The sequence below is a fragment of the Pleurodeles waltl genome, unplaced genomic scaffold (assembly GCF_031143425.1).
Source record: "Pleurodeles waltl isolate 20211129_DDA unplaced genomic scaffold, aPleWal1.hap1.20221129 scaffold_183, whole genome shotgun sequence".
In the NCBI taxonomy this organism is placed as follows: Eukaryota; Metazoa; Chordata; class Amphibia; order Caudata; family Salamandridae; genus Pleurodeles; species Pleurodeles waltl.
In genome coordinates, this window is record NW_027149889.1 from 23,269 (window position 1) to 46,844 (window position 23,576).

The 23,576-nt window shown below is 42.4% G+C and overlaps 6 non-coding genes across 6 annotated transcripts; all 6 read left to right on the forward strand.

The window, feature by feature from the left end:
* Positions 1 to 718: 718 nt before the first annotated feature.
* On the forward strand, positions 719 to 800 carry TRNAL-AAG (transfer RNA leucine (anticodon AAG)). The gene has a single exon. It is a non-coding gene; the product is annotated as a tRNA-Leu (tRNA).
* Positions 801 to 4,906: 4,106 nt separating this feature from the next.
* Positions 4,907 to 4,988, forward strand: TRNAL-AAG (transfer RNA leucine (anticodon AAG)). The gene has a single exon. It is a non-coding gene; the product is annotated as a tRNA-Leu (tRNA).
* Positions 4,989 to 9,095: 4,107 nt separating this feature from the next.
* TRNAL-AAG (transfer RNA leucine (anticodon AAG)) lies at positions 9,096 to 9,177 on the forward strand. Its single transcript has one exon. It is a non-coding gene; the product is annotated as a tRNA-Leu (tRNA).
* A 4,107-nt stretch (positions 9,178 to 13,284) lies between these two features.
* On the forward strand, positions 13,285 to 13,366 carry TRNAL-AAG (transfer RNA leucine (anticodon AAG)). Its single transcript has one exon. It is a non-coding gene; the product is annotated as a tRNA-Leu (tRNA).
* A 4,107-nt stretch (positions 13,367 to 17,473) lies between these two features.
* TRNAL-AAG (transfer RNA leucine (anticodon AAG)) lies at positions 17,474 to 17,555 on the forward strand. The gene has a single exon. It is a non-coding gene; the product is annotated as a tRNA-Leu (tRNA).
* Positions 17,556 to 21,661: 4,106 nt separating this feature from the next.
* Positions 21,662 to 21,743, forward strand: TRNAL-AAG (transfer RNA leucine (anticodon AAG)). The gene has a single exon. It is a non-coding gene; the product is annotated as a tRNA-Leu (tRNA).
* Positions 21,744 to 23,576: the final 1,833 nt, after the last annotated feature.

The following is a 23,576-nucleotide window of genomic DNA, read 5'->3' on the forward strand; positions in this document are numbered from 1 at the left end:
TCACGTGGGCCTGTTGTCCTTACTTCTTTCAGAATAGCTTTTGAACCTCTGTCCTGTGTGTGTCTGTGACTGTCACGTGAAAAGGCAGTCAGGGCATCCAGGTGGACCCCATGTCACCTGGGGCACCGCCCACCAGTGCTGGAGTTTTAAACAGCACCCGGTTGCATTTTGGGACTTGTGCCTTTTCAATGTGAGCTCAAAGACGGGAGCCTGTGAAATTCTATTGGCTAAAAAATATTAACAGCGGAATGTGAATAGGCCACACAAGACATGACGTCACTGGAAAGCTAAACAGTATGTTGGGGAGACTGGGTGCGGCAATAGGGCTGATGTCATGAATACGTGCAACTCCTCAGTTATTTTTGAATGAACTGCTCATTCATTAGATCCCACCCAAAGAAATGAGCCCACCAGTATGAACACTTGTTTCATTAGAAAATGATGGAGTCACATTGCCTATGTAGAGCAGGTGCTTATACCTTGGTTGGAAGTCATTGCTCGGAGAGTGTTGTCTTTTAAGGTGATTTCACTAGGTCCGAGCAGGTGGGAGAAGACTTGTGCAGTGACTGAGTAAGAGAGATAACCTTCAATTACCACATCACCCTCCCGACATTGTAATCATGTCCATGAAATGGTTTATCAACTCGACTTTCCACACTGAGTGAGGAGACTCAGGGTTACGGTGCTCATGAAGTGCACAGACACACTGAGAGCAACAGGTAGCGTGGCCGAGCGGTCTAAGGCGCTGGATTAAGGCTCCAGTCTCTTTGGAGGCGTGGGTTCAAATCCCACCGCTGCCAGAGATGGATTTTTACAGATCTTAATGACGCATCTCCCTTCTGACCCTTCAATTTGCATAAACAGTGACTCTACCAATAGGTCCCTAATTTTAAAACTCTTTTACAGTCTCCTTCTAAGTAAACTCCTAAACCGTGGACTCCAAGAAATCGGCTGATTGGCGCTGCTGTTGTTTTGCTTCATTCTGCTTAGATCACCTTCAAATGGAAGGTTTAACAAATCATTTGTTCTCCCCACGCGGTCACCCGCTCTTCTCTCTGCAAAATAAAATCGAACCTCTGTTAAATAAAGATTTAAAGTAAATTATCTATCTTCCCAAATAAAGTTGGTAAATGTGTTCTTCACAGTTATTTTAAAAATCAGGTTTAAAATAAACAACAGAGGTAGTCAGCAGGATTCAAACCCGTGCAGGGAACCCCCAAAGGATTTCAAGCCCATCACCTTAACCACTCGGCCATAACTACCAGCTCTCATTGAGCTCTACCGAAACTTTATATCACAACAAAATTGTGCAAAATGGCCGTGCAGACCTATATATGACTCCATTTAGTAGGATCTCTAACTGTGTGCAAAGGGCACATTGCTATGTTTCTGTCTAAGCTTTGCTTTAGGTCTGAGGTCTTAAGAACCAAAGCAGGCTCCACGCACACTTGCCTGCACAAAAAAACAAGCATTTGCAATGCGAAAGGTCTCACATTTGTGAGAGTTAGAGCTATTGGCGTTGCAAATGACAATGTCTTTTACCTAGGTTTTGGTTTTCTTCGGGAAAATTTGATGTGTCCACGTTGTGTTTTGGGGCACTTCCTGTCGCGGGCGCTAGGCCTACCCACACAAGTGAGGTAAAAAATGTTATCGGGAGACTTGGGGAAACATAGAATAGCAAAACAAGAGTTACTGCCCCTTGTCTTTATCTACATTTTTTCCTTCCAAATATAAGACAGTGTGTAAAAAAGACGTCTATTTGAGAAATGCCCTTTAATTCGCATGCTAGTGTGGGCACCCCAGAATTCAGAGATGTGCAAATAACCACTGCTCCTTCACTCCTTATCTTGTGCCCATTTTGGAAATAGAAAGGTTTTCTTGATACCTATTTTTCACTCTATATACTTCGGCAAATTAATTGCAGTATACACGGTATAGAATGAAAACCCACTGCAAGGTGCAGCTCATTTATTTTCTCTGGATACCTAGGGTTCTTGATGAACCTACAAGCCCTATATATCCCCGCAACCAGAAGAGTCCAGCAGGCGTAATGGTATATTGCTTTCAAAAATCTGACATTGCAGAAAAAAGTTACAGAGTAAAACGTAGAGGAAAATGGCTGTTTTTTTCTTCTCAATTTCAATATTTTTTTTTTATTTCAGTTGTTATTTTCTGTAGGAAACACTTGTAAGATCTACACAAGTTACCCATTGCTGAATTCAGAATGTTGTCTTCTTTTAAAAAATGTTTAGGTTACTGGGACCCAGCATTGGTTTCACACCCATTTCTGTCACTGACTGGAAGGAGGCTAAAAGCACACAAAATCGTAAAAATGGGGTATGTCCCAGTAAAATGCCAAAATTGTGTTGAAAAATTGGGTTTTCTGATTCAAGTCTGCCTGTCCCTGAAAGCTGGGAAGCTGGTGATTTTAGCAGTGCAAACCCTTTGTTGATGCCAATTTCAGGGACAAAAACCACAAGCCTTCTTCTCCAGCCCTTTTTTCCATTTTTTTCTTTTTTAAAACAAAATTTTTACTGTATTTTGGCTAATTTCTTGGTCTCCTTCAGGGGAACCCACAAAGTCTGGGTACCTCTAGAATCCCTAGGATGTTGGAAAAAAAGGACGCAAATTTGGCGTGGATAGCTTATGTGGACAAAAATCTATGAGGGCCTAAGCGCGCCCTGCCCCAAATAGCCAAAAAAATGCCTGCCACCTGAGGGGGAAAAGGCTGGCAGCGAAGGGGTTAAAATGCACTATTTTATTCCAATTTCTTCACTTAGCTTCAGATGAACTATTTTTCCCTCCCACCAACTCCTTTCAAAGTGCACCAGCCACCACTGCCTTGGGTGGGACAGATTGTTTTCGATTGCAGTATGGCAGATTGTTTTGGATTGCAGTGTGGTAGTTTGTTTTTGATTGGAGTGCAGCAGATTGCAGTGGGGTAGATTGTTTTGAATTGGAGTAGGGGAGATTGTTTTGAAGTGGAGTGGGGCAGATTGTTTTGGATCGAAGTGGGACAGATTGTTTTGGAGTGGTGCAGATTGTTTTTTATTATAGTGGGGCACATTGGAGTGAGACAGATTTGCTTGGGGTGGGTGGAGAGGATTGGAGTAGGATGAGTTAGAGTGGATTGGATTCAGGTGAGTGATTTGGACTGGAGTGAGGTGGATTAGTGTGGGTGAAGTGGTCTGGATGGGGTGGATTGTAGTGGGGAAGATTGGAGTGGGGTGGATTGAAGTGTACCGCAGGATTATGTGTTAAAGATTAATTTCAGAATTTACACATAATAAAGAAACACTGTTGATTTGCAATATTTTAAACGAGCTAATCGTCATCTTTTGAGAAGAGTGCCCACGAACAAAAGCAAAAGAAAACATGCGTGGAACGTGGGAAAAGACGATTTGGCAAAATAAAAGAAAGTTCGATTTAAATTTAAAACTTAACAGTTTTGGTTGTCCTGCTGGGCATGTTTTTGCCAGTCACAAGCCTTCTGTTTGCAGGGCACTAGAAGGTAAAAGGAAAAAATAGTACCTTGATCAGGTGGGGAGCAGCGGTCAGGCACTGATTAAGCTGAATCAATCAACGCTTGGTCGCTGCTCTACAGAGAGGAACGGAAATGATGCAAGACATGCCTTGATGAATTAGGAAACTGTAAAGAAGAGTGCCACATAAATAAAAAAATGGTGAGAGACATGCGGGCTCCAGCCCTTTACTGAATACTACAGAGTCTATCAAGCGAGACCCTAAAAAGGTCAGTTAGTTAAAATAAACAAACATTGTTACTTCTAAATATCAATATTCCAAGGACGCCTAGATGGTCGTCAAGCAAAAAGTTCCTAGTGCATGGAGGGGCTTATGGTAGTTCTGAAGAGAGGCAAAGGACTTGGTCAGAGGGTGGCCTTGTTGGTGTGGTAGGGAAGCAATACCTCAAACGTTATTACTGGGGTAGGGGAGCTTGCAATTCGGAGTAATTAAAATTATCACAAAGCAATCAAGTAATTCCACATCAAAATAACAAGCGTGCGGGCTGACAACCATGCTCTCAGCATCAACGAGCGCAGAGTGAAGTGAATTTTACCATCCTCTGTGCATTTTTATTGCGGGGCTCATTTACATTTGACTTGGCGCGCAGAACGAGTGAGAACCAGGTCAATAGAAACAAAAATCATCTATTTAAAAAGTTTAGTTTCACGTGGGCCTGTTGTGCTTACTTCTTTCAGAATAGCTTTTGAACCTCTGTCCTGTGTGTGTCTGTGACTGTCACGTGAAAAGGCAGTCAGGGCATCCAGGTGGACCCCATGTCACCTGGGGCACCGCCCACCAGTGCTGGAGTTTTAAACAGCACCCGGTTGCATTTTGGGACTTGTGCCTTTTCAATGTGAGCTCAAAGACGGGAGCCTGTGAAATTCTATTGGCTAAAAAATATTAACAGCGGAATGTGAATAGGCCACACAAGACATGACGTCACTGGAAAGCTAAACAGTATGTTGGGGAGACTGGGTGCGGCAATAGGGCTGATGTCATGAATACGTGCAACTCCTCAGTTATTTTTGAATGAACTGCTCATTCATTAGATCCCACCCTAAGAAATGAGCCCACCAGTATGAACACTTGTTTCATTAGAAAATGATGGAGTCACATTGCCTATGTAGAGCAGGTGCTTATACCTTGGTTGGAAGTCATTGCTCGGAGAGTGTTGTCTTTTAAGGTGATTGCACTAGGTCCGAGCAGGTGGGAGAAGACTTGTGCAGTGACTGAGTAAGAGAGATAACCTTCAATTACCACATCACCCTCCCGACATTGTAATCATGTCCATGAAATGGTTTATCAACTCGACTTTCCACACTCAGTGAGGAGGCTCAGGGTTGCGGTGCTCATCAAGTGCACAGACACACTGAGAGCAGCAGGTAGCGTGGCCGAGCGGTCTAAGGCGCTGGATTAAGGCTCCAGTCTCTTTGGAGGCGTGGGTTCAAATCCCACCGCTGCCAGAGATGGATTTTTACAGATCTTAATGACGCATCTCCCTTCTGACCCTTCAATTTGCATAAACAGTGACTCTACCAATAGGTCCCTAATTTTAAAACTCTTTTACAGTCTCCTTCTAAGTAAACTCCTAAACCGTGGACTCCAAGAAATCGGCTGATTGGCGCTGCTGTTGTTTTGCTTCATTCTGCTTAGATCACCTTCAAATGGAAGGTTTAACAAATCATTTGTTCTCCCCACGCGGTCACCCGCTCTTCTCTCTGCAAAATAAAATCGAACCTCTGTTAAATAAAGATTTAAAGTAAATTATCTATCTTCCCAAATAAAGTTGGTAAATGTGTTCTTCACAGTTATTTTAAAAATCAGGTTTAAAATAAACAACAGAGGTAGTCAGCAGGATTCAAACCCGTGCAGGGAACCCCCAAAGGATTTCAAGCCCATCACCTTAACCACTCGGCCATAACTACCAGCTCTCATTGAGCTCTACCGAAACTTTATATCACAACAAAATTGTGCAAAATGGCCGTGCAGACCTATATATGACTCCATTTAGTAGGATCTCTAACTGTGTGCAAAGGGCACATTGCTATGTTTCTGTCTAAGCTTTGCTTTAGGTCTGAGGTCTTAAGAACCAAAGCAGGCTCCACGCACACTTGCCTGCACAAAAAAACAAGCATTTGCAATGCGAAAGGTCTCACATTTGTGAGAGTTAGAGCTATTGGCGTTGCAAATGACAATGTCTTTTACCTAGGTTTTGGTTTTCTTTGGGAAAATTTGATGTGTCCACGTTGTGTTTTGGGGCACTTCCTGTCGCGGGCGCTAGGCCTACCCACACAAGTGAGGTAAAAAATGTTATCGGGAGACTTGGGGAAACATAGAATAGCAAAACAAGAGTTACTGCCCCTTGTCTTTATCTACATTTTTTCCTTCCAAATATAAGACAGTGTGAAAAAAAGACGTCTATTTGAGAAATGCCCTTTAATTCGCATGCTAGTGTGGGCACCCCAGAATTCAGAGATGTGCAAATAACCACTGCTCCTTCACTCCTTATCTTGTGCCCATTTTGGAAATAGAAAGGTTTTCTTGATACCTATTTTTCACTCTATATACTTCGGCAAATTAATTGCAGTATTCCCGGTATAGAATGAAAACCCACTGCAAGGTGCAGCTCATTTATTTTCTCTGGATACCTAGGGTTCTTGATGAACCTACAAGCCCTATATATCCTCGCAACCAGAAGAGTCCAGCAGGCGTAATGGTATATTGCTTTCAAAAATCTGACATTGCAGAAAAAAGTTACAGAGTAAAACGTAGAGGAAAATGGCTGTTTTTTTCTTCTCAATTTCAATTTTTTTTTTTTATTTCAGTTGTTATTTTCTGTAGGAAACACTTGTAAGATCTACACAAGTTACCCATTGCTGAATTCAGAATGTTGTCTTCTTTTCAAAAATGTTTAGGTTACTGGGACCCAGCATTGGTTTCACACCCATTTCTGTCACTGACTGGAAGGAGGCTAAAAGCACACAAAATCGTAAAAATGGGGTATGTCCCAGTAAAATGCCAAAATTGTGTTGAAAAATTGGGTTTTCTGATTCAAGTCTGCCTGTCCCTGAAAGCTGGGAAGCTGGTGATTTTAGCAGTGCAAACCCTTTGTTGATGCCAATTTCAGGGACAAAAACCACAAGCCTTCTTCTCCAGCCCTTTTTTCCATTTTTTTCTTTTTTAAAACAAAATTTTTACTGTATTTTGGCTAATTTCTTGGTCTCCTTCAGGGGAACCCACAAAGTCTGGGTACCTCTAGAATCCCTAGGATGTTGGAAAAAAAGGACGCAAATTTGGCGTGGATAGCTTATGTGGACAAAAATCTATGAGGGCCTAAGCGCGCCCTGCCCCAAATAGCCAAAAAAATGCCTGGCACCTGAGGGGGAAAAGGCTGGCAGCGAAGGGGTTAAAATGCACTATTTTATTCCAATTTCTTCACTTAGCTTCAGATGAACTATTTTTCCCTCCCACCAACTCCTTTCAAAGTGCACCAGCCACCACTGCCTTGGGTGGGACAGATTGTTTTCGATTGCAGTATGGCAGATTGTTTTGGATTGCAGTGTGGTAGTTTGTTTTTGATTGGAGTGCAGCAGATTGCAGTGGGGTAGATTGTTTTGAATTGGAGTAGGGGAGATTGTTTTGAAGTGGAGTGGGGCAGATTGTTTTGGATCGAAGTGGGACAGATTGTTTTGGAGTGGTGCAGATTGTTTTTTATTATAGTGGGGCACATTGGAGTGAGACAGATTTGCTTGGGGTGGGTGGAGAGGATTGGAGTAGGATGAGTTAGAGTGGATTGGATTCGGGTGAGTGATTTGGACTGGAGTGAGGTGGATTAGTGTGGGTGAAGTGGTCTGGATGGGGTGGATTGTAGTGGGGAAGATTGGAGTGGGGTGGATTGAAGTGTACCGCAGGATTATGTGTTAAAGATTAATTTCAGAATTTACACATAATAAAGAAACACTGTTGATTTGCAATATTTTAAACAAGCTAATCATCATCTTTTGAGAAGAGTGCCCACGAACAAAAGCAAAAGAAAACATGCGTGGAACGTGGGAAAAGACGATTTGGCAAAATAAAAGAAAGTTCGATTTAAATTTAAAACTTAACAGTTTTGTTTGTCCTGCTGGGCATGTTTTTGCCAGTCACAAGCCTTCTGTTTGCAGGGCACTAGAAGGTAAAAGGAAAAAATAGTACCTTGATCAGGTGGGGAGCAGCGGTCAGGCACTGATTAAGCTGAATCAATCAACGCTTGGTCGCTGCTCTACAGAGAGGAACGGAAATGATGCAAGACATGCCTTGATGAATTAGGAAACTGTAAAGAAGAGTGCCACATAAATAAAAAAATGGTGAGAGACATGCGGGCTCCAAGCCCTTTACTGAATACTACAGAGTCTATCAAGCGAGACCCTAAAAAGGCCAGTTAGTTAAAATAAACAAACATTGTTACTTCTAAATATCAATATTCCAAGGACGCCTAGATGGTCGTCAAGCAAAAAGTTCCTAGTGCATGGAGGGGCTTATGGTAGTTCTGAAGAGAGGCAAAGGACTTGGTCAGAGGGTGGCCTTGTTGGTGTGGTAGGGAAGCAATACCTCAAACATTATTACTGGGGTAGGGGAGCTTGCAATTCGGAGTAATTAAAATTATCACAAAGCAATCAAGTAATTCCACATCAAAATAACAAGCGTGCGGGCTGACAACCATGCTCTCAGCATCAACGAGCGCAGAGTGAAGTGAATTTTACCATCCTCTGTGCATTTTTATTGCGGGGCTCATTTACATTTGGCTTGGCGCGCAGAACGAGTGAGAACCAGGTCAATAGAAACAAAAATCATCTATTTAAAAAGTTTAGTTTCACGTGGGCCTGTTGTCCTTACTTCTTTCAGAATAGCTTTTGAACCTCTGTCCTGTGTGTGTCTGTGACTGTCACGTGAAAAGGCAGTCAGGGCATCCAGGTGGACCCCATGTCACCTGGGGCACCGCCCACCAGTGCTGGAGTTTTAAACAGCACCCGGTTGCATTTTGGGACTTGTGCCTTTTCAATGTGAGCTCAAAGACGGGAGCCTGTGAAATTCTATTGGCTAAAAAATATTAACAGCGGAATGTGAATAGGCCACACAAGACATGACGTCACTGGAAAGCTAAACAGTATGTTGGGGAGACTGGGTGCGGCAATAGGGCTGATGTCATGAATACGTGCAACTCCTCAGTTATTTTTGAATGAACTGCTCATTCATTAGATCCCACCCAAAGAAATGAGCCCACCAGTATGAACACTTGTTTCATTAGAAAATGATGGAGTCACATTGCCTATGTAGAGCAGGTGCTTATACCTTGGTTGGAAGTCATTGCTCGGAGAGTGTTGTCTTTTAAGGTGATTGCACTAGGTCCGAGCAGGTGGGAGAAGACTTGTGCAGTGACTGAGTAAGAGAGATAACCTTCAATTACCACATCACCCTCCCGACATTGTAATCATGTCCATGAAATGGTTTATCAACTCGACTTTCCACACTAAGTGAGGGGACTCAGGGTTACGGTGCTCATGAAGTGCACAGACACACTGAGAGCAACAGGTAGCGTGGCCGAGCGGTCTAAGGCGCTGGATTAAGGCTCCAGTCTCTTTGGAGGCGTGGGTTCAAATCCCACCGCTGCCAGAGATGGATTTTTACAGATCTTAATGACGCATCACCCTTCTGACCCTTCAATTTGCATAAACAGTGACTCTACCAATAGGTCCCTAATTTTAAAACTCTTTTACAGTCTCCTTCTAAGTAAACTCCTAAACCGTGGACTCCAAGAAATCGGCTGATTGGCGCTGCTGTTGTTTTGCTTCATTCTGCTTAGATCACCTTCAAATGGAAGGTTTAACAAATCATTTGTTCTCCCCACGCGGTCACCCGCTCTTCTCTCTGCAAAATAAAATCGAACCTCTGTTAAATAAAGATTTAAAGTAAATTATCTATCTTCCCAAATAAAGTTGGTAAATGTGTTCTTCACAGTTATTTTAAAAATCAGGTTTAAAATAAACAACAGAGGTAGTCAGCAGGATTCAAACCCGTGCAGGGAACCCCCAAAGGATTTCAAGCCCATCAACTTAACCACTCGGCCATAACTACCAGCTCTCATTGAGCTCTACCGAAACTTTATATCACAACAAAATTGTGCAAAATGGCCGTGCAGACCTATATATGACTCCATTTAGTAGGATCTCTAACTGTGTGCAAAGGGCACATTGCTATGTTTCTGTCTAAGCTTTGCTTTAGGTCTGAGGTCTTAAGAACCAAAGCAGGCTCCACGCACACTTGCCTGCACAAAAAAACAAGCATTTGCAATGCGAAAGGTCTCACATTTGTGAGAGTTAGAGCTATTGGCGTTGCAAATGACAATGTCTTTTACCTAGGTTTTGGTTTTCTTCGGGAAAATTTGATGTGTCCACGTTGTGTTTTGGGGCACTTCCTGTCGCGGGCGCTAGGCCTACCCACACAAGTGAGGTAAAAAATGTTATCGGGAGACTTGGGGAAACATAGAATAGCAAAACAAGAGTTACTGCCCCTTGTCTTTATCTAAATTTTTTCCTTCCAAATATAAGACAGTGTGTAAAAAAGACGTCTATTTGAGAAATGCCCTTTAATTCGCATGCTAGTGTGGGCACCCCAGAATTCAGAGATGTGCAAATAACCACTGCTCCTTCACTCCTTATCTTGTGCCCATTTTGGAAATAGAAAGGTTTTCTTGATACCTATTTTTCACTCTATATACTTCGGCAAATTAATTGCAGTATACCCGGTATAGAATGAAAACCCACTGCAAGGTGCAGCTCATTTATTTTCTCTGGATACCTAGGGTTCTTGATGAACCTACAAGCCCTATATATCCCCGCAACCAGAAGAGTCCAGCAGGCGTAATGGTATATTGCTTTCAAAAATCTGACATTGCAGAAAAAAGTTACAGAGTAAAACGTAGAGGAAAATGGCTGTTTTTTTCTTCTCAATTTCAATATTTTTTTTTTATTTCAGTTGTTATTTTCTGTAGGAAACACTTGTAAGATCTACACAAGTTACCCATTGCTGAATTCAGAATGTTGTCTTCTTTTAAAAAATGTTTAGGTTACTGGGACCCAGCATTGGTTTCACACCCATTTCTGTCACTGACTGGAAGGAGGCTAAAAGCACACAAAATCGTAAAAATGGGGTATGTCCCAGTAAAATGCCAAAATTGTGTTGAAAAATTGGGTTTTCTGATTCAAGTCTGCCTGTCCCTGAAAGCTGGGAAGCTGGTGATTTTAGCAGTGCAAACCCTTTGTTGATGCCAATTTCAGGGACAAAAACCACAAGCCTTCTTCTCCAGCCCTTTTTTCCATTTTTTTCTTTTTTAAAACAAAATTTTTACTGTATTTTGGCTAATTTCTTGGTCTCCTTCAGGGGAACCCACAAAGTCTGGGTACCTCTAGAATCCCTAGGATGTTGGAAAAAAAGGACGCAAATTTGGCGTGGATAGCTTATGTGGACAAAAATCTATGAGGGCCTAAGCGCGCCCTGCCCCAAATAGCCAAAAAAATGCCTGGCACCTGAGGGGGAAAAGGCTGGCAGCGAAGGGGTTAAAATGCACTATTTTATTCCAATTTCTTCACTTAGCTTCAGATGAACTATTTTTCCCTCCCACCAACTCCTTTCAAAGTGCACCAGCCACCACTGCCTTGGGTGGGACAGATTGTTTTCGATTGCAGTATGGCAGATTGTTTTGGATTGCAGTGTGGTAGTTTGTTTTTGATTGGAGTGCAGCAGATTGCAGTGGGGTAGATTGTTTTGAATTGGAGTAGGGGTGATTGTTTTGAAGTGGAGTGGGGCAGATTGTTTTGGATCGAAGTGGGACAGATTGTTTTGGAGTGGTGCAGATTGTTTTTTATTATAGTGGGGCACATTGGAGTGAGACAGATTTGCTTGGGGTGGGTGGAGAGGATTGGAGTAGGATGAGTTAGAGTGGATTGGATTCGGGTGAGTGATTTGGACTGGAGTGAGGTGGATTAGTGTGGGTGAAGTGGTCTGGATGGGGTGGATTGTAGTGGGGAAGATTGGAGTGGGGTGGATTGAAGTGTACCGCAGGATTATGTGTTAAAGATTAATTTCAGAATTTACACATAATAAAGAAACACTGTTGATTTGCAATATTTTAAACGAGCTAATCGTCATCTTTTGAGAAGAGTGCCCACGAACAAAAGCAAAAGAAAACATGCGTGGAACGTGGGAAAAGACGATTTGGCAAAATAAAAGAAAGTTCGATTTAAATTTAAAACTTAACAGTTTTGGTTGTCCTGCTGGGCATGTTTTTGCCAGTCACAAGCCTTCTGTTTGCAGGGCACTAGAAGGTAAAAGGAAAAAATAGTACCTTGATCAGGTGGGGAGCAGCGGTCAGGCACTGATTAAGCTGAATCAATCAACGCTTGGTCGCTGCTCTACAGAGAGGAACGGAAATGATGCAAGACATGCCTTGATGAATTAGGAAACTGTAAAGAAGAGTGCCACATAAATAAAAAAATGGTGAGAGACATGCGGGCTCCAAGCCCTTTACTGAATACTACAGAGTCTATCAAGCGAGACCCTAAAAAGGTCAGTTAGTTAAAATAAACAAACATTGTTACTTCTAAATATCAATATTCCAAGGACGCCTAGATGGTCGTCAAGCAAAAAGTTCCTAGTGCATGGAGGGGCTTATGGTAGTTCTGAAGAGAGGCAAAGGACTTGGTCAGAGGGTGGCCTTGTTGGTGTGGTAGGGAAGCAATACCTCAAACATTATTACTGGGGTAGGGGAGCTTGCAATTCGGAGTAATTAAAATTATCACAAAGCAATCAAGTAATTCCACATCAAAATAACAAGCGTGCGGGCTGACAACCATGCTCTCAGCATCAACGAGCGCAGAGTGAAGTGAATTTTACCATCCTCTGTGCATTTTTATTGCGGGGCTCATTTACATTTGACTTGGCGCGCAGAACGAGTGAGAACCAGGTCAATAGAAACAAAAATCATCTATTTAAAAAGTTTAGTTTCACGTGGGCCTGTTGTCCTTACTTCTTTCAGAATAGCTTTTGAACCTCTGTCCTGTGTGTGTCTGTGACTGTCACGTGAAAAGGCAGTCAGGGCATCCAGGTGGACCCCATGTCACCTGGGGCACCGCCCACCAGTGCTGGAGTTTTAAACAGCACCCGGTTGCATTTTGGGACTTGTGCCTTTTCAATGTGAGCTCAAAGACGGGAGCCTGTGAAATTCTATTGGCTAAAAAATATTAACAGCGGAATGTGAATAGGCCACACAAGACATGACGTCACTGGAAAGCTAAACAGTATGTTGGGGAGACTGGGTGCGGCAATAGGGCTGATGTCATGAATACGTGCAACTCCTCAGTTATTTTTGAATGAACTGCTCATTCATTAGATCCCACCCAAAGAAATGAGCCCACCAGTATGAACACTTGTTTCATTAGAAAATGATGGAGTCACATTGCCTATGTAGAGCAGGTGCTTATACCTTGGTTGAAAGTCATTGCTCGGAGAGTGTTGTCTTTTAAGGTGATTGCACTAGGTCCGAGCAGGTGGGAGAAGACTTGTGCAGTGACTGAGTAAGAGAGATAACCTTCAATTACCACATCACCCTCCCGACATTGTAATCATGTCCATGAAATGGTTTATCAACTCGACTTTCCACACTAAGTGAGGAGACTCAGGGTTACGGTGCTCATGAAGTGCACAGACACACTGAGAGCAACAGGTAGCGTGGCCGAGCGGTCTAAGGCGCTGGATTAAGGCTCCAGTCTCTTTGGAGGCGTGGGTTCAAATCCCACCGCTGCCAGAGATGGATTTTTACAGATCTTAATGACGCATCTCCCTTCTGACCCTTCAATTTGCATAAACAGTGACTCTACCAATAGGTCCCTAATTTTAAAACTCTTTTACAGTCTCCTTCTAAGTAAACTCCTAAACCGTGGACTCCAAGAAATCGGCTGATTGGCGCTGCTGTTGTTTTGCTTCATTCTGCTTAGATCACCTTCAAATGGAAGGTTTAACAAATCATTTGTTCTCCCCACGCGGTCACCCGCTCTTCTCTCTGCAAAATAAAATCGAACCTCTGTTAAATAAAGATTTAAAGTAAATTATCTATCTTCCCAAATAAAGTTGGTAAATGTGTTCTTCACAGTTATTTTAAAAATCAGGTTTAAAATAAACAACAGAGGTAGTCAGCAGGATTCAAACCCGTGCAGGGAACCCCCAAAGGATTTCAAGCCCATCACCTTAACCACTCGGCCATAACTACCAGCTCTCATTGAGCTCTACCGAAACTTTATATCACAACAAAATTGTGCAAAATGGCCGTGCAGACCTATATATGACTCCATTTAGTAGGATCTCTAACTGTGTGCAAAGGGCACATTGCTATGTTTCTGTCTAAGCTTTGCTTTAGGTCTGAGGTCTTAAGAACCAAAGCAGGCTCCACGCACACTTGCCTGCACAAAAAAACAAGCATTTGCAATGCGAAAGGTCTCACATTTGTGAGAGTTAGAGCTATTGGCGTTGCAAATGACAATGTCTTTTACCTAGGTTTTGGTTTTCTTCGGGAAAATTTGATGTGTCCACGTTGTGTTTTGGGGCACTTCCTGTCGCGGGCGCTAGGCCTACCCACACAAGTGAGGTAAAAAATGTTATCGGGAGACTTGGGGAAACATAGAATAGCAAAACAAGAGTTACTGCCCCTTGTCTTTATCTAAATTTTTTCCTTCCAAATATAAGACAGTGTGTAAAAAAGACGTCTATTTGAGAAATGCCCTTTAATTCGCATGCTAGTGTGGGCACCCCAGAATTCAGAGATGTGCAAATAACCACTGCTCCTTCACTCCTTATCTTGTGCCCATTTTGGAAATAGAAAGGTTTTCTTGATACCTATTTTTCACTCTATATACTTCGGCAAATTAATTGCAGTATACTCGGTATAGAATGAAAACCCACTGCAAGGTGCAGCTCATTTATTTTCTCTGGATACCTAGGGTTCTTGATGAACCTACAAGCCCTATATATCCCCGCAACCAGAAGAGTCCAGCAGGCGTAATGGTATATTGCTTTCAAAAATCTGACATTGCAGAAAAAAGTTACAGAGTAAAACGTAGAGGAAAATGGCTGTTTTTTTCTTCTCAATTTCAATATTTTTTTTTAATTTCAGTTGTTATTTTCTGTAGGAAACACTTGTAAGATCTACACAAGTTACCCATTGCTGAATTCAGAATGTTGTCTTCTTTTAAAAAATGTTTAGGTTACTGGGACCCAGCATTGGTTTCACACCCATTTCTGTCACTGACTGGAAGGAGGCTAAAAGCACACAAAATCGTAAAAATGGGGTATGTCCCAGTAAAATGCCAAAATTGTGTTGAAAAATTGGGTTTTCTGATTCAAGTCTGCCTGTCCCTGAAAGCTGGGAAGCTGGTGATTTTAGCAGTGCAAACCCTTTGTTGATGCCAATTTCAGGGACAAAAACCACAAGCCTTCTTCTCCAGCCCTTTTTTCCATTTTTTTCTTTTTTAAAACAAAATTTTTACTGTATTTTGGCTAATTTCTTGGTCTCCTTCAGGGGAACCCACAAAGTCTGGGTACCTCTAGAATCCCTAGGATGTTGGAAAAAAAGGACGCAAATTTGGCGTGGATAGCTTATGTGGACAAAAATCTATGAGGGCCTAAGCGCGCCCTGCCCCAAATAGCCAAAAAAATGCCTGCCACCTGAGGGGGAAAAGGCTGGCAGCGAAGGGGTTAAAATGCACTATTTTATTCCAATTTCTTCACTTAGCTTCAGATGAACTATTTTTCCCTCCCACCAACTCCTTTCAAAGTGCACCAGCCACCACTGCCTTGGGTGGGACAGATTGTTTTCGATTGCAGTATGGCAGATTGTTTTGGATTGCAGTGTGGTAGTTTGTTTTTGATTGGAGTGCAGCAGATTGCAGTGGGGTAGATTGTTTTGAATTGGAGTAGGGGAGATTGTTTTGAAGTGGAGTGGGGCAGATTGTTTTGGATCGAAGTGGGACAGATTGTTTTGGAGTGGTGCAGATTGTTTTTTATTATAGTGGGGCACATTGGAGTGAGACAGATTTGCTTGGGGTGGGTGGAGAGGATTGGAGTAGGATGAGTTAGAGTGGATTGGATTCGGGTGAGTGATTTGGACTGGAGTGAGGTGGATTAGTGTGGGTGAAGTGGTCTGGATGGGGTGGATTGTAGTGGGGAAGATTGGAGTGGGGTGGATTGAAGTGTACCGCAGGATTATGTGTTAAAGATTAATTTCAGAATTTACACATAATAAAGAAACACTGTTGATTTGCAATATTTTAAACGAGCTAATCGTCATCTTTTGAGAAGAGTGCCCACGAACAAAAGCAAAAGAAAACATGCGTGGAACGTGGGAAAAGACGATTTGGCAAAATAAAAGAAAGTTCGATTTAAATTTAAAACTTAACAGTTTTGGTTGTCCTGCTGGGCATGTTTTTGCCAGTCACAAGCCTTCTGTTTGCAGGGCACTAGAAGGTAAAAGGAAAAAATAGTACCTTGATCAGGTGGGGAGCAGCGGTCAGGCACTGATTAAGCTGAATCAATCAACGCTTGGTCGCTGCTCTACAGAGAGGAACGGAAATGATGCAAGACATGCCTTGATGAATTAGGAAACTGTAAAGAAGAGTGCCACATAAATAAAAAAATGGTGAGAGACATGCGGGCTCCAAGCCCTTTACTGAATACTACAGAGTCTATCAAGCGAGACCCTAAAAAGGTCAGTTAGTTAAAATAAACAAACATTGTTACTTCTAAATATCAATATTCCAAGGACGCCTAGATGGTCGTCAAGCAAAAAGTTCCTAGTGCATGGAGGGGCTTATGGTAGTTCTGAAGAGAGGCAAAGGACTTGGTCAGAGGGTGGCCTTGTTGGTGTGGTAGGGAAGCAATACCTCAAACGTTATTACTGGGGTAGGGGAGCTTGCAATTCGGAGTAATTAAAATTATCACAAAGCAATCAAGTAATTCCACATCAAAATAACAAGCGTGCGGGCTGACAACCATGCTCTCAGCATCAACGAGCGCAGAGTGAAGTGAATTTTACCATCCTCTGTGCATTTTTATTGCGGGGCTCATTTACATTTGACTTGGCGCGCAGAACGAGTGAGAACCAGGTCAAAAGAAACAAAAATCATCTATTTAAAAAGTTTAGTTTCACGTGGGCCTGTTGTGCTTACTTCTTTCAGAATAGCTTTTGAACCTCTGTCCTGTGTGTGTCTGTGACTGTCACGTGAAAAGGCAGTCAGGGCATCCAGGTGGACCCCATGTCACCTGGGGCACCGCCCACCAGTGCTGGAGTTTTAAACAGCACCCGGTTGCATTTTGGGACTTGTGCCTTTTCAATGTGAGCTCAAAGACGGGAGCCTGTGAAATTCTATTGGCTAAAAAATATTAACAGCGGAATGTGAATAGGCCACACAAGACATGACGTCACTGGAAAGCTAAACAGTATGTTGGGGAGACTGGGTGCGGCAATAGGGCTGATGTCATGAATACGTGCAACTCCTCAGTTATTTTTGAATGAACTGCTCATTCATTAGATCCCACCCTAAGAAATGAGCCCACCAGTATGAACACTTGTTTCATTAGAAAATGATGGAGTCACATTGCCTATGTAGAGCAGGTGCTTATACCTTGGTTGGAAGTCATTGCTCGGAGAGTGTTGTCTTTTAAGGTGATTGCACTAGGTCCGAGCAGGTGGGAGAAGACTTGTGCAGTGACTGAGTAAGAGAGATAACCTTCAATTACCACATCACCCTCCCGACATTGTAATCATGTCCATGAAATGGTTTATCAACTCGACTTTCCACACTAAGTGAGGAGACTCAGGGTTACGGTGCTCATGAAGTGCACAGACACACTGAGAGCAACAGGTAGCGTGGCCGAGCGGTCTAAGGCGCTGGATTAAGGCTCCAGTCTCTTTGGAGGCGTGGGTTCAAATCCCACCGCTGCCAGAGATGGATTTTTACAGATCTTAATGACGCATCTCCCTTCTGACCCTTCAATTTGCATAAACAGTGACTCTACCAATAGGTCCCTAATTTTAAAACTCTTTTACAGTCTCCTTCTAAGTAAACTCCTAAACCGTGGACTCCAAGAAATCGGCTGATTGGCGCTGCTGTTGTTTTGCTTCATTCTGCTTAGATCACCTTCAAATGGAAGGTTTAACAAATCATTTGTTCTCCCCACGCGGTCACCCGCTCTTCTCTCTGCAAAATAAAATCGAACCTCTGTTAAATAAAGATTTAAAGTAAATTATCTATCTTCCCAAATAAAGTTGGTAAATGTGTTCTTCACAGTTATTTTAAAAATCAGGTTTAAAATAAACAACAGAGGTAGTCAGCAGGATTCAAACCCGTGCAGGGAACCCCCAAAGGATTTCAAGCCCATCACCTTAACCACTCGGCCATAACTACCAGCTCTCATTGAGCTCTACCGAAACTTTATATCACAACAAAATTGTGCAAAATGGCCGTGCAGACCTATATATGACTCCATTTAGTAGGATCTCTAACTGTGTGCAAAGGGCACATTGCTATGTTTCTGTCTAAGCTTTGCTTTAGGTCTGAGGTCTTAAGAACCAAAGCAGGCTCCACGCACACTTGCCTGCACAAAAAAACAAGCATTTGCAATGCGAAAGGTCTCACATTTGTGAGAGTTAGAGCTATTGGCGTTGCAAATGACAATGTCTTTTACCTAGGTTTTGGTTTTCTTCGGGAAAATTTGATGTGTCCACGTTGTGTTTTGGGGCACTTCCTGTCGCGGGCGCTAGGCCTACCCACACAAGTGAGGTAAAAAATGTTATCGGGAGACTTGGGGAAACATAGAATAGCAAAACAAGAGTTACTGCCCCTTGTCTTTATCTAAATTTTTTCCTTCCAAATATAAGACAGTGTGTAAAAAAGACGTCTATTTGAGAAATGCCCTTTAATTCGCATGCTAGTGTGGGCACCCCAGAATTCAGAGATGTGCAAATAACCACTGCTCCTTCACTCCTTATCTTGTGCCCATTTTGGAAATAGAAAGGTTTTCTTGATACCTATTTTTCACTCTATATACTTCGGCAAATTAATTGCAGTATACCCGGTATAGAATGAAAACCCACTGCAAGGTGCAGCTCATTTATTTTCTCTGGATACCTAGGGTTCTTGATGAACCTACAAGCCCTATATATCCCCGCAACCAGAAGAGTCCAGCAGGCGTAATGGTATATTGCTTTCAAAAATCTGACATTGCAGAAAAAAGTTACAGAGTAAAACGTAGAGGAAAATGGCTGTTTTTTTCTTCTCAATTTCAATATTTTTTTTTTATTTCAGTTGTTATTTTCTGTAGGAAACACTTGTAAGATCTACACAAGTTACCCATTGCTGAATTCAGAATGTTGTCTTCTTTTAAAAAATGTTTAGGTTACTGGGACCCAGCATTGGTTTCACACCCATTTCTGTCACTGACTGGAAGGAGGCTAAAAGCACACAAAATCGTAAAAATGGGGTATGTCCCAGTAAAATGCCAAAATTGTGTTGAAAAATTGGGTTTTCTGATTCAAGTCTGCCTGTCCCTGAAAGCTGGGAAGCTGGTGATTTTAGCAGTGCAAACCCTTTGTTGATGCCAATTTCAGGGACAAAAACCACAAGCCTTCTTCTCCAGCCCTTTTTTCCATTTTTTTCTTTTTTAAAACAAAATTTTTACTGTATTTTGGCTAATTTCTTGGTCTCCTTCAGGGGAACCCACAAAGTCTGGGTACCTCTAGAATCCCTAGGATGTTGGAAAAAAAGGACGCAAATTTGGCGTGGATAGCTTATGTGGACAAAAATCTATGAGGGCCTAAGCGCGCCCTGCCCCAAATAGCCAAAAAAATGCCTGGCACCTGAGGGGGAAAAGGCTGGCAGCGAAGGGGTTAAAATGCACTATTTTATTCCAATTTCTTCACTTAGCTTCAGATGAACTATTTTTCCCTCCCACCAACTCCTTTCAAAGTGCACCAGCCACCACTGCCTTGGGTGGGACAGATTGTTTTCGATTGCAGTATGGCAGATTGTTTTGGATTGCAGTGTGGTAGTTTGTTTTTGATTGGAGTGCAGCAGATTGCAGTGGGGTAGATTGTTTTGAATTGGAGTAGGGGAGATTGTTTTGAAGTGGAGTGGGGCAGATTGTTTTGGATCGAAGTGGGACAGATTGTTTTGGAGTGGTGCAGATTGTTTTTTATTATAGTGGGGCACATTGGAGTGAGACAGATTTGCTTGGGGTGGGTGGAGAGGATTGGAGTAGGATGAGTTAGAGTGGATTGGATTCGGGTGAGTGATTTGGACTGGAGTGAGGTGGATTAGTGTGGGTGAAGTGGTCTGGATGGGGTGGATTGTAGTGGGGAAGATTGGAGTGGGGTGGATTGAAGTGTACCGCAGGATTATGTGTTAAAGATTAATTTCAGAATTTACACATAATAAAGAAACACTGTTGATTTGCAATATTTTAAACGAGCTAATCGTCATCTTTTGAGAAGAGTGCCCACGAACAAAAGCAAAAGAAAACATGCGTGGAACGTGGGAAAAGACGATTTGGCAAAATAAAAGAAAGTTCGATTTAAATTTAAAACTTAACAGTTTTGGTTGTCCTGCTGGGCATGTTTTTGCCAGTCACAAGCCTTCTGTTTGCAGGGCACTAGAAGGTAAAAGGAAAAAATAGTACCTTGATCAGGTGGGGAGCAGCGGTCAGGCACTGATTAAGCTGAATCAATCAACGCTTGGTCGCTGCTCTACAGAGAGGAACGGAAATGATGCAAGACATGCCTTGATGAATTAGGAAACTGTAAAGAAGAGTGCCACATAAATAAAAAAATGGTGAGAGACATGCGGGCTCCAAGCCCTTTACTGAATGCTACAGAGTCTATCAAGCGAGACCCTAAAAAGGTCAGTTAGTTAAAATAAACAAACATTGTTACTTCTAAATATCAATATTCCAAGGACGCCTAGATGGTCGTCAAGCAAAAAGTTCCTAGTGCATGGAGGGGCTTATGGTAGTTCTGAAGAGAGGCAAAGGACTTGGTCAGAGGGTGGCCTTGTTGGTGTGGTAGGGAAGCAATACCTCAAACGTTATTACTGGGGTAGGGGAGCTTGCAATTCGGAGTAATGAAAATTATCACAAAGCAATCAAGTAATTCCACATCAAAATAACAAGCGTGCGGGCTGACAACCATGCTCTCAGCATCAACGAGCGCAGAGTGAAGTGAATTTTACCATCCTCTGTGCATTTTTATTGCGGGGCTCATTTACATTTGACTTGGCGCGCAGAACGAGTGAGAACCAGGTCAATAGAAACAAAAATCATCTATTTAAAAAGTTTAGTTTCACGTGGGCCTGTTGTCCTTACTTCTTTCAGAATAGCTTTTGAACCTCTGTCCTGTGTGTGTCTGTGACTGTCACGTGAAAGGCAGTCAGAGCATCCAGGTGGGCCCCATGTCACCTGGGGCACCGCCCACCAGTGCTGGAGTTTTAAACAGCACCCGGTTGCATTTTGGGACTTGTGCCTTTTCAATGTGAGCTCAAAGACGGGAGCCTGTGAAATTCTATTGGCTAAAAAATATTAACAGCGGAATGTGAATAGGCCACACAAGACATGACGTCACTGGAAAGCTAAACAGTATGTTGGGGAGACTGGGTGCGGCAATAGGGCTGATGTCATGAATACGTGCAACTCCTCAGTTATTTTTGAATGAACTGCTCATTCATTAGATCCCACCCAAAGAAATGAGCCCACCAGTATGAACACTTGTTTCATTAGAAAATGATGGAGTCACATTGCCTATGTAGAGCAGGTGCTTATACCTTGGTTGGAAGTCATTGCTCGGAGAGTGTTGTCTTTTAAGGTGATTGCACTAGGTCCGAGCAGGTGGGAGAAGACTTGTGCAGTGACTGAGTAAGAGAGATAACCTTCAATTACCACATCACCCTCCCGACATTGTAATCATGTCCATGAAATGGTTTATCAACTCGACTTTCCACACTCAGTGAGGAGGCTCAGGGTTGCGGTGCTCATCAAGTGCACAGACACACTGAGAGCAGCAGGTAGCGTGGCCGAGCGGTCTAAGGCGCTGGATTAAGGCTCCAGTCTCTTTGGAGGCGTGGGTTCAAATCCCACCGCTGCCAGAGATGGATTTTTACAGATCTTAATGACGCATCTCCCTTCTGACCCTTCAATTTGCATAAACAGTGACTCTACCAATAGGTCCCTAATTTTAAAACTCTTTTACAGTCTCCTTCTAAGTAAACTCCTAAACCGTGGACTCCAAGAAATCGGCTGATTGGCGCTGCTGTTGTTTTGCTTCATTCTGCTTAGATCACCTTCAAATGGAAGGTTTAACAAATAATTTGTTCTCCCCACGCGGTCACCCGCTCTTCTCTCTGCAAAATAAAATCGAACCTCTGTTAAATAAAGATTTAAAGTAAATTATCTATCTTCCCAAATAAAGTTGGTAAATGTGTTCTTCACAGTTATTTTAAAAATCAGGTTTAAAATAAACAACAGAGGTAGTCAGCAGGATTCAAACCCGTGCAGGGATTTCAAGCCCATCACCTTAACCACTCGGCCATAACTACCAGCTCTCATTGAGCTCTACCGAAACTTTATATCACAACAAAATTGTGCAAAATGGCCGTGCAGACCTATATATGACTCCATTTAGTAGGATCTCTAACTGTGTGCAAAGGGCACATTGCTATGTTTCTGTCTAAGCTTTGCTTTAGGTCTGAGGTCTTAAGAACCAAAGCAGGCTCCACGCACACTTGCCTGCACAAAAAAACAAGCATTTGCAATGCGAAAGGTCTCACATTTGTGAGAGTTAGAGCTATTGGCGTTGCAAATGACAATGTCTTTTACCTAGGTTTTGGTTTTCTTTGGGAAAATTTGATGTGTCCACGTTGTGTTTTGGGGCACTTCCTGTCGCGGGCGCTAGGCCTACCCACACAAGTGAGGTAAAAAATGTTATCGGGAGACTTGGGGAAACATAGAATAGCAAAACAAGAGTTACTGCCCCTTGTCTTTATCTACATTTTTTCCTTCCAAATATAAGACAGTGTGTAAAAAAGACGTCTATTTGAGAAATGCCCTTTAATTCGCATGCTAGTGTGGGCACCCCAGAATTCAGAGATGTGCAAATAACCACTGCTCCTTCACTCCTTATCTTGTGCCCATTTTGGAAATAGAAAGGTTTTCTTGATACCTATTTTTCACTCTATATACTTCGGCAAATTAATTGCAGTATACCCGGTATAGAATGAAAACCCACTGCAAGGTGCAGCTCATTTATTTTCTCTGGATACCTAGGGTTCTTGATGAACCTACAAGCCCTATATATCCCCGCAACCAGAAGAGTCCAGCAGGCGTAATGGTATATTGCTTTCAAAAATCTGACATTGCAGAAAAAAGTTACAGAGTAAAACGTAGAGGAAAATGGCTGTTTTTTTCTTCTCAATTTCAATATTTTTTTTTTATTTCAGTTGTTATTTTCTGTAGGAAACACTTGTAAGATCTACACAAGTTACCCATTGCTGAATTCAGAATGTTGTCTTCTTTTAAAAAATGTTTAGGTTACTGGGACCCAGCATTGGTTTCACACCCATTTCTGTCACTGACTGGAAGGAGGCTAAAAGCACACAAAATCGTAAAAATGGGGTATGTCCCAGTAAAATGCCAAAATTGTGTTGAAAAATTGGGTTTTCTGATTCAAGTCTGCCTGTCCCTGAAAGCTGGGAAGCTGGTGATTTTAGCAGTGCAAACCCTTTGTTGATGCCAATTTCAGGGACAAAAACCACAAGCCTTCTTCTCCAGCCCTTTTTTCCATTTTTTTCTTTTTTAAAACAAAATTTTTACTGTATTTTGGCTAATTTCTTGGTCTCCTTCAGGGGAACCCACAAAGTCTGGGTACCTCTAGAATCCCTAGGATGTTGGAAAAAAAGGACGCAAATTTGGCGTGGATAGCT